General features: G+C 38.6%; 2 long non-coding RNA genes across 3 annotated transcripts in view; one reads left to right on the plus strand and one right to left on the minus strand.

Moving 5' to 3' along the window:
• LOC118412096 overlaps nt 1-1,905 on the plus strand; it is a 2,919-nt gene extending 1,014 nt beyond the window's left edge. The window contains exon 2 of the long non-coding RNA XR_004830724.1: nt 1,397-1,905. This is a non-coding gene — a long non-coding RNA (uncharacterized LOC118412096). The remainder of the gene's footprint in view (nt 1-1,396) is intronic.
• Nucleotides 1,906-4,370: 2,465 nt separating this feature from the next.
• LOC118412095 lies at nt 4,371-7,289 on the minus strand. 2 transcript variants are annotated; one of them, XR_004830723.1, is made up of 4 exons: nt 7,093-7,289; nt 6,307-6,529; nt 5,012-5,131; nt 4,371-4,475 (listed from the first exon to the last, which is right to left on the minus strand). It is a non-coding gene; the product is annotated as an uncharacterized LOC118412095 (long non-coding RNA). The 2 variants fall into 2 exon arrangements; XR_004830722.1 differs by lacking the exon at nt 7,093-7,289 and having other exon boundaries at nt 6,307-6,585.
• Between the last annotated feature and the right edge of the window lie 416 nt (nt 7,290-7,705).

Consider the following 7,705-nt stretch of genomic DNA (forward strand, 5'->3'; position numbering starts at 1 on the left):
TCGATCGAACAGGAGGCGGGGCTTTAGGATTGGTCCATTGCATAGCGGATTACTGCACAATTCTGTTAATTGCACGGAAATTCCAACTGTCAAACCGGTGCATTGTTGCGCAACCCAGATACAACTGTATTTGCACGAAATACTCAACTATGCAACCTTTGTTTACCCAAATCAGACGGCCATATTGTTAGTCGCATCCCAAACCGGCGCTTAACTTTTCATTGTTGCACAACCCGGATAATTGCACGAAATAAGCAGGCAAATGGGGTGGGCAATTACTTGTACTAGTACACGGCCTCTATTATATAGTACTAGTAGCGCTCACAGTATACTATGCTCAAATACTGGATACTTAAAAAGACAAATGGCCTGTAAGCCTGACTGGAGCTGACATTTCCCGTTGGCGTTGGCTCTGCGCTGATCCGTTTTAGCTCCAGTTCCTGGGTGTCACTGCACTATTCTATCACCATTGGATAAAAATGCAAGTGAATACTAGTTTCTCAATATGAACACTATCTATGTGCAAGTTAACATACCTGTCCCTAAATGCAACAAAACACTCACGTCTGGTAAAGTACCAGTCTTCAGAAACACACAGGTAAACCCACCAGTTCCTAAATACTAAAACAAAATATATTGGAGGTGAAGGTACCTATAGGCCAGGTGCAAATAACAGGATGTGCATTTTTCTAATCAATGCCTTATTTGCATAATTGATACAGACACGTCATAATTCTTTTGTGGTCAATGGCATATCGGACTTCATATGTGGTGATATAGGTTGCTTGAGGACAGGTGAATACAATGTAAGATATGTTGAGACTCAAGTACTAGTATATGCAACAAGTATATGCAACAAGGGAATGCAAGAGACCCAACCCTTCCAGCCCAAAACAAGTCCAACTATATTATTACAATATCATTACGTTGATATAAATACAAATAATGGTTAGAGATCTATCAAACTTGTGTACTTATACCATTCTAGCACTGCAGTTTGTGATTTGTACCAAGGCCTAGAAAAAAAGTGTTTCCTGTTTCATTCCTGAAAAAATTAGGGTCGGTAGGTAGGGATTATCTTTTTTTTTTGCAATTTTTCAGGCTGGCCAAAACTCTAGTGACACTAATTACAATACAGTTTTTCCAGGATAGGTAGGGAAGAGCATTACTGATACTTAACAAGTAGCCAAATTGGCATAGTATGGTAACCACATCTGCTTTTCATATATCATAAGGTGAAGTTCCTGCTGGTTGCTGTTGGAAAAGTTGTAATTCAATACTTACAAAGCTATTTAATCTGTTCAATTAAGACATGGCATGCAATCTGATTTTGTGGATGTGATCAATAACTCTTCCATGAAATCTTTCTACATGTACTATTTCCTTGTATTCACAGGTGCCAGGATTTATGCAACCTGTCATCACTGATTGACTGAGTGATGAACAAAAGATGTTCTCATCCAGGCAGACAAGTTTACAACAGCTTACCTGCATATCATTGTAGAATTTGAGAGATAATGTAAAGGCAAGCTAGTAGACAACTATGGACAAGTGAAACTTTATACATTTGAAATCCTTCATATTACTCTTTATTTTCATATTCATAGCCATGCCATTATTTATAATAAGAATATCAATATAGTAGTACTAGTATGCTATGTATTGTGTGACTGTGAAATACTAACTGTTAATGCAACAAATATTATAGGCATATGTCCTTCATCTTATAACATTGTTTCCAGATGTAACAGGTTATTGTCACTGCAAAGTATTATATCAATGCGCAGATTGTCATTGAGGTACAGGAATCTAAGTGTAAATGAATAAGTCGCATCTAATGACGGCATCGAAATTCATGTTGCAAACACATTGAACAAAATAAACACCATTGCTTTTCTCAGAATATGACATGTCTGTTTATCTATCTCTAAATCATCATATTTTGCTGTTTGCTAATATTTTTGACATTTTATTCAACACTCAGATACTTTAACTTTAACTTAACTCATCACCTAGACATTGTGTTTTGACTAGCCAGGATAGTACTAATATTGTAAGAAATCTGAAAATGAGGTGTTATGTTGTAGGTAGTAGATGCACATATAGGCTAATATAGCCCTCTCAACTGCCTCTCATGCATACTACTTCAGCCATCTCATTTTTCCTAGGACATCAGTTCAGTAAGAGGGATGTCATCTTCTGAATCAAACTGATTTTGGGGCACCTTCTTCTTTCCCTTTTTCTTCCCTTTTCGGAGTTTTCCTTTGTCCTTCCAAGAAGGGATCTCTATATAGCCTTCTTTGTCCTTCCTGCTGCTTTTCCCCTTCCTACCTCCCCACAGGACTGTCTATTAGAAGTGACTCCATCCGTCTCCTGGGCAGCCTGTTGCAGACCTTCTGAAACTCCTAACAGGAGCTGTACAACTGTTGAGAGAGAAAATCATGATTTAATCCATATTGACCACTGCAATTTTTATTACCAAGGACTTGTTATTACATTTTATTTTCCTACTTCTCAACTGGGTTCTGGTCTTGCTCTGATATGGAAAAGTTGGCATTTCCAATATAACATGCTGATAACGAGGAACAACAGACCCTACGTATCTGTACACAAAACTGTATCACTATCAGAGAAGATGTGGTAGTGGTACACCTTGAATCCCTAGTTCAAAATTTGTATTTTAAATATTCATAAATATTCGTACAGTGAGCAAGGAGATTATGTAGTGCTGTGGTGTGCCTAAATCAATTATGCAGTCCGTATACACTAAAACTACAAAATGCTGTCATATATTTTTAGATAGAAATGTAATAATACAACCTGATGGAAGAAATGCATGAAGTGTTAATCCTGCTGATTCAACCTCTTGGCTAAAGTGACTAAAAATGTGTTCATATATTGCTATTGGCACTAGTGGTCCCTATCATTGCTGATTTTTACAACTAAATGTAAGTACATTTTCTCATAAATGATGTTACAGTATTAAACACTCCATTACCATTTCAGACAACCATTAACACACTGTACATGTATAGGATTAAGTCTTTTAACAGTAGGGAAGCTAGGGTGGATGCTGTGGCACATAATGTGTTCTGTACAAAGCCATCATGTAGCTCAGATCAAGGATACACACTTTTGACCACTAGGTCATCCTGATTGTATAGAAGTGCCTTTAGGTCTGTTAGACCTAAATTACAGGGTGTTTTTTTTTTTAGCTTATATCCCTCAGGAACCTATGATTGCATGTGTACAGTGTATACATGTTGAATTTGAAAAGCAACCATTTTTCTCTTCAAATACTCCAGTGTTTGAAAATCTGTTTATTGTTAATCAACACAACCCAAGCTCACTATTACCACAACCCAAGCTGTCTGGCATGGCAGGTAAATGTGTGACAAGCTGTGAAATTTCCATTGTTCTCCTAGGGTAGTCTGGTACCCTGCTGTAGGAGCTAAGTCAACAACTTGATTGGCCATATTGTTCCTCTGTCCAAGAGATTGAACATTTCATCCTGGGAATGAATGGCAGTCCAATTTCCACCATCCTGTCAGGCTGCCCATGTGAATGTTTTACATATGCCATTTTCGGAGACATATTGAAGAAATCTCTGAATACTAGTATCAGAGTGCTGTTTACTGAGAACATACAAATGAAACACACAAATTCAAATGTAATCCAATCTAGCTGGTTACTGCTTACAACTGGATAAAAATGGAGATTTACCATCCAGTTGTGGAGATTGAACTGTATTTGAATATTGTATACCTTGATGTCTAACCTTCCTAAACATAGACACAAAAATATTTTTGGGGGGTGAGTATCGTAAGTAAGTATGGATGACTTGGGAAGTTGAAAAAACCTATTTTATTAATAAATCAGCACAACTTAAACTCCAGCAACAGATGTTACTTTCTATGATCAGTTACAAATTTCATGGTGACTCCAGCAAAATAAAGCTTGACAAAATGAATACTATATCAAGATCTGTCTCCATTTCTACTAGTACTGTATATGATCCTTTCTGTCCCTAAATGCTTTATGTCCTATCCTCTTGCTCTTCTAGTACTTTTACACATGACATTGTAAAGGTACTTTTCTCTTATTGGACTGCACTGTTTTGATTTTGATGTAAAGCAGTTTTCAGATTCCTGAGTTATGTTCATACAAATTACATCTATTTCTTTCTTTTTTTATCATTAATGTTCTGGAGTCAACAAAAGTCCTCTCTCTATAAGATTCTCAGTATCCTACATGTACCTCATGAAGAGAAAGGTTGTTCCTCCATCGCAGTGCAGTGCAGAAACTGTCCACACAGACATGGCATGCTAGGCTGAAAGAAACCAGACATTCTAGAAGAGATACGAAAAATGCTGTTTCAGGTCTGTCTGTTCTTGCTGGCCACAGTCCAAGTCAGAGATGAGTGAATGGTTCCGGTTCACAGTGATAGAAGAGCACAGCCACAACATGTGGTCGTCCTGCCAAATAATAGAAATATCACTTCAATAACAAAAAGAATAAGGAAAGATTTATCAATTAACACTTCGCTTTGAATCATGGTGGCTACTAGTATACTAGAAGTGTTATTTTCAATACCATAATTGACATAATGTCTCTATTATACTGAGGTACATTTCATTTACATGTATGAACTTCTTCATACCACCACCATACCATCTAGCAAAAGACAACCAATGTGAACCTGCTGCACAGAACCATTTGGAAGCACAGTGGGAAAACTGGCTGACTGCTTCTGCCTACCCCAGCATCTTATCTTAATTTGTTTTCTCCAATTTCATTTTCTTGACAAATGAATAAAGAAATACAAATTACAAGCAGGATACAGAGATGAACAGACAACACTGATAACACATGTCAATGAAGTTTGAAGGAAATATGATATGCCAAATGAAGTTACTGGATATGATTTTGGAAATGGTCAGACCTGTTTAGATAGCATCCATGAGCAATATCTTTTGTCACTGTCAGTTACAGTGAAGAGATCATTACACACCTGCATCATCATACACTTTAAGGGCTCTGGGTGATGATCCAGTTGTACATCTATTAATAAGTCGTCACAGCACCACAGACAGGCTTTAGGATCCATGTGGGTTGGAAACGTACTTGTATTCTGAAAAGATAGAAAAAAGGAATGAAACTATGATGACATCTTGGGGACAGCACAGAAAAATTCACATAACTATTACAATATCAATTTACATTAGAATTTCCTTTGGGTAATTAAAATCTTCTTTGCCCATATCAACCAAGGATTCTCAAGACCTCAATGAAAGAATTGGTGTGAGGGAGAATGTGATATACAGTCATGAGAAGGGCTGCATACCTTTACCATAACATCAGGTACAGGAATAATAATTTAGGACCGGTCCAGCTCTAGACCTGTTCGGAACCTGAACAAAACCTCCCTCCCGCTTGAAAGATCTGTTGCATGTTAGATACACTGTCCCTGGGTATCACTTTGGTCACATTTGATTTGGTGTCACTTCAAGTTCAAAGTTGGCTCTGAAATCAAGCTTCAGGGCAGCATTTGCCTTTTTTTCCAGTGCTAAATTTTCATCTTTGTGGTAGGATTTACACATTTTCATGCTTGTGTCACAAAATCAATTTTTACCTACAGTACCAGTATTTATGAGAAGTGGCAGTAGTACCTGATAGTACTAATCTCCTCCTACTATCACTGGCGGTTTACTAGCGCCATTGGAGACACTGCGTATACGTAGGAGGATAAAGTATTGTAGTACAGTACTGTAGTAATTGTAGAAGTAGTTACTCTACTATTCCAGCACTTAATTACAGTGCTGCAGGAGTCCCTGATGACACAGAAATGGGCAGCAGTCTTGACAATGAAGCATGGTATATTTACATGTACATTAGCAGTACAACCTAGTGTTGCGTACCTAAAACCCGGACCTGGAATTGGACCTAAAAATATTTAGGTCCAAGTCCAAAAAAAACCTAAATGTCAGCCAAGTCCGGACTTGCGAAAAGCTATCTGTCAGTTATATTCCCTTTTTTGTTCTAAACCATCTAAAACCTTCAATAGACAGTGAAATTTGCACTGGAAAAAGACAAAAAACATTTTGTGTTTACACTGGCTGTATATAATTTGCATGCATTATTCACATTGCATAATGACTTAAAGTCTGGACCTGAACCTGAACTGCTGGACCTGAACTTGAATATGAGTTTAGGTACGCACCACTAGCACAAACCCTAGAAGCCAATGACCTGTGACAAATTTTATGATCAATAATTGCATGTATGAGAAAACTCAACCTAACATACCGTCCATACTTCTGGGAGGTTGAGCGAATTCTCATGGTGGAGTTCCAAGCAGCTCAAACAGAATGTCTCGGCACCTATGGATGTCCATGGGCTGGTCCTGCTTACAAATCATGCAGAAGAAGGATGTTGGAGCACTGCAGACAGCTCTGTACCAGTTGCGAGAAGTTTGTCGTGAATGTCCCTCCGCCCAGTCACTTCGAGTTGTTTGTGCGCAGCATATGTTCTGTGGGAACGTGTTTGGTCATGAGAACTGTTCTCTGGTGGTAGCAGCGAAGGTGGAGGATGATCCAGAGGGTTGTCATAAGTTGACTCATCCGTAGGCTCTAATGTGCCATTGCTAGGTGTAGTAAACTCGTCAACTTTTTGCCACTCGATATGTTGGTGAACTTATTCTTTAATTTGACCTTAATGGCATGCTAAAATTTGGGAAAGTATACGAAAAAAAGCAAATGAGGATACCAGCAAAACAGCAGTTGAAAATTAAAGGGCACAAGAGAAGAAAATACGTGTTTTTTTCAGTAGAGACTTCAAAAGCAACAGTTCACAGGCATTGACATATACATGTTGCACATCGGCCGTTGTTAAGAATAATTGCCTTAACTTTGATGAATTCCAGGACCAAAAATTAGTTATATTCGAAACAAAGATACAAAAATATCTAACAGGACCGTTACCATGTAAAAAAATATACGAAGGTTGCCCCCCTCCCCATGTAGGAGACACATCTCACAATAATTTGCACGTATGCAGAAGTACTTGTATTTGCCAAAACATAACATAGCATACCTTCAGACAATTCCAGAGCAAGATAGCCAGTCAAAATCAATCTGTATTAAAGTTCGATGTGAAAAAGTTAAACCATAACAAACGCAGACGATCGCCTGCAGACGAATTTTGACCGAACCGCGGGCCTCGCTTTGGGCAGCTTCCCAGCATGCCTATCAGGAGCTTGAAACCTTCCCGTCAGTCTGTTCGTGAATCCCGTAAGATTCGGATTAATGCTTAGGAACATGTCAAAGGAATCCTTTGAAGGACTAAAGGATAACTTTACACTGCTACCTAGCATGAATCCTATACCAGGATTCCATGCTAAGTAACATGAATCCTGTATGTATCGGGTGAAAATGTTGGGATACGTCCTTCTCGAGATATTTTTGACGATACAGACCCTGTTTAGGCGCAACCGCTAGCCGTCTTTTCTTAAAAAACGCCTGTCACGGCACCGGGTAGGGGGATGACTTAATAGCGTGATTGTAGCCTAGAGTTTAAGTTCCGGCCTGGCAAGCTAGGTATGGTTGGAAAGGTCATTTAGCAAGGAATCGAAAGGTGAAAACCGCAAAATGTTGGGATACGTCCTTCTCGAGATATTCCAGACGATACAGACCCTGTTTAGGCGCAA

This window comes from Branchiostoma floridae, chromosome 3 (assembly GCF_000003815.2).
Source record: "Branchiostoma floridae strain S238N-H82 chromosome 3, Bfl_VNyyK, whole genome shotgun sequence".
NCBI classification, from domain to species: Eukaryota; Metazoa; Chordata; class Leptocardii; order Amphioxiformes; family Branchiostomatidae; genus Branchiostoma; species Branchiostoma floridae.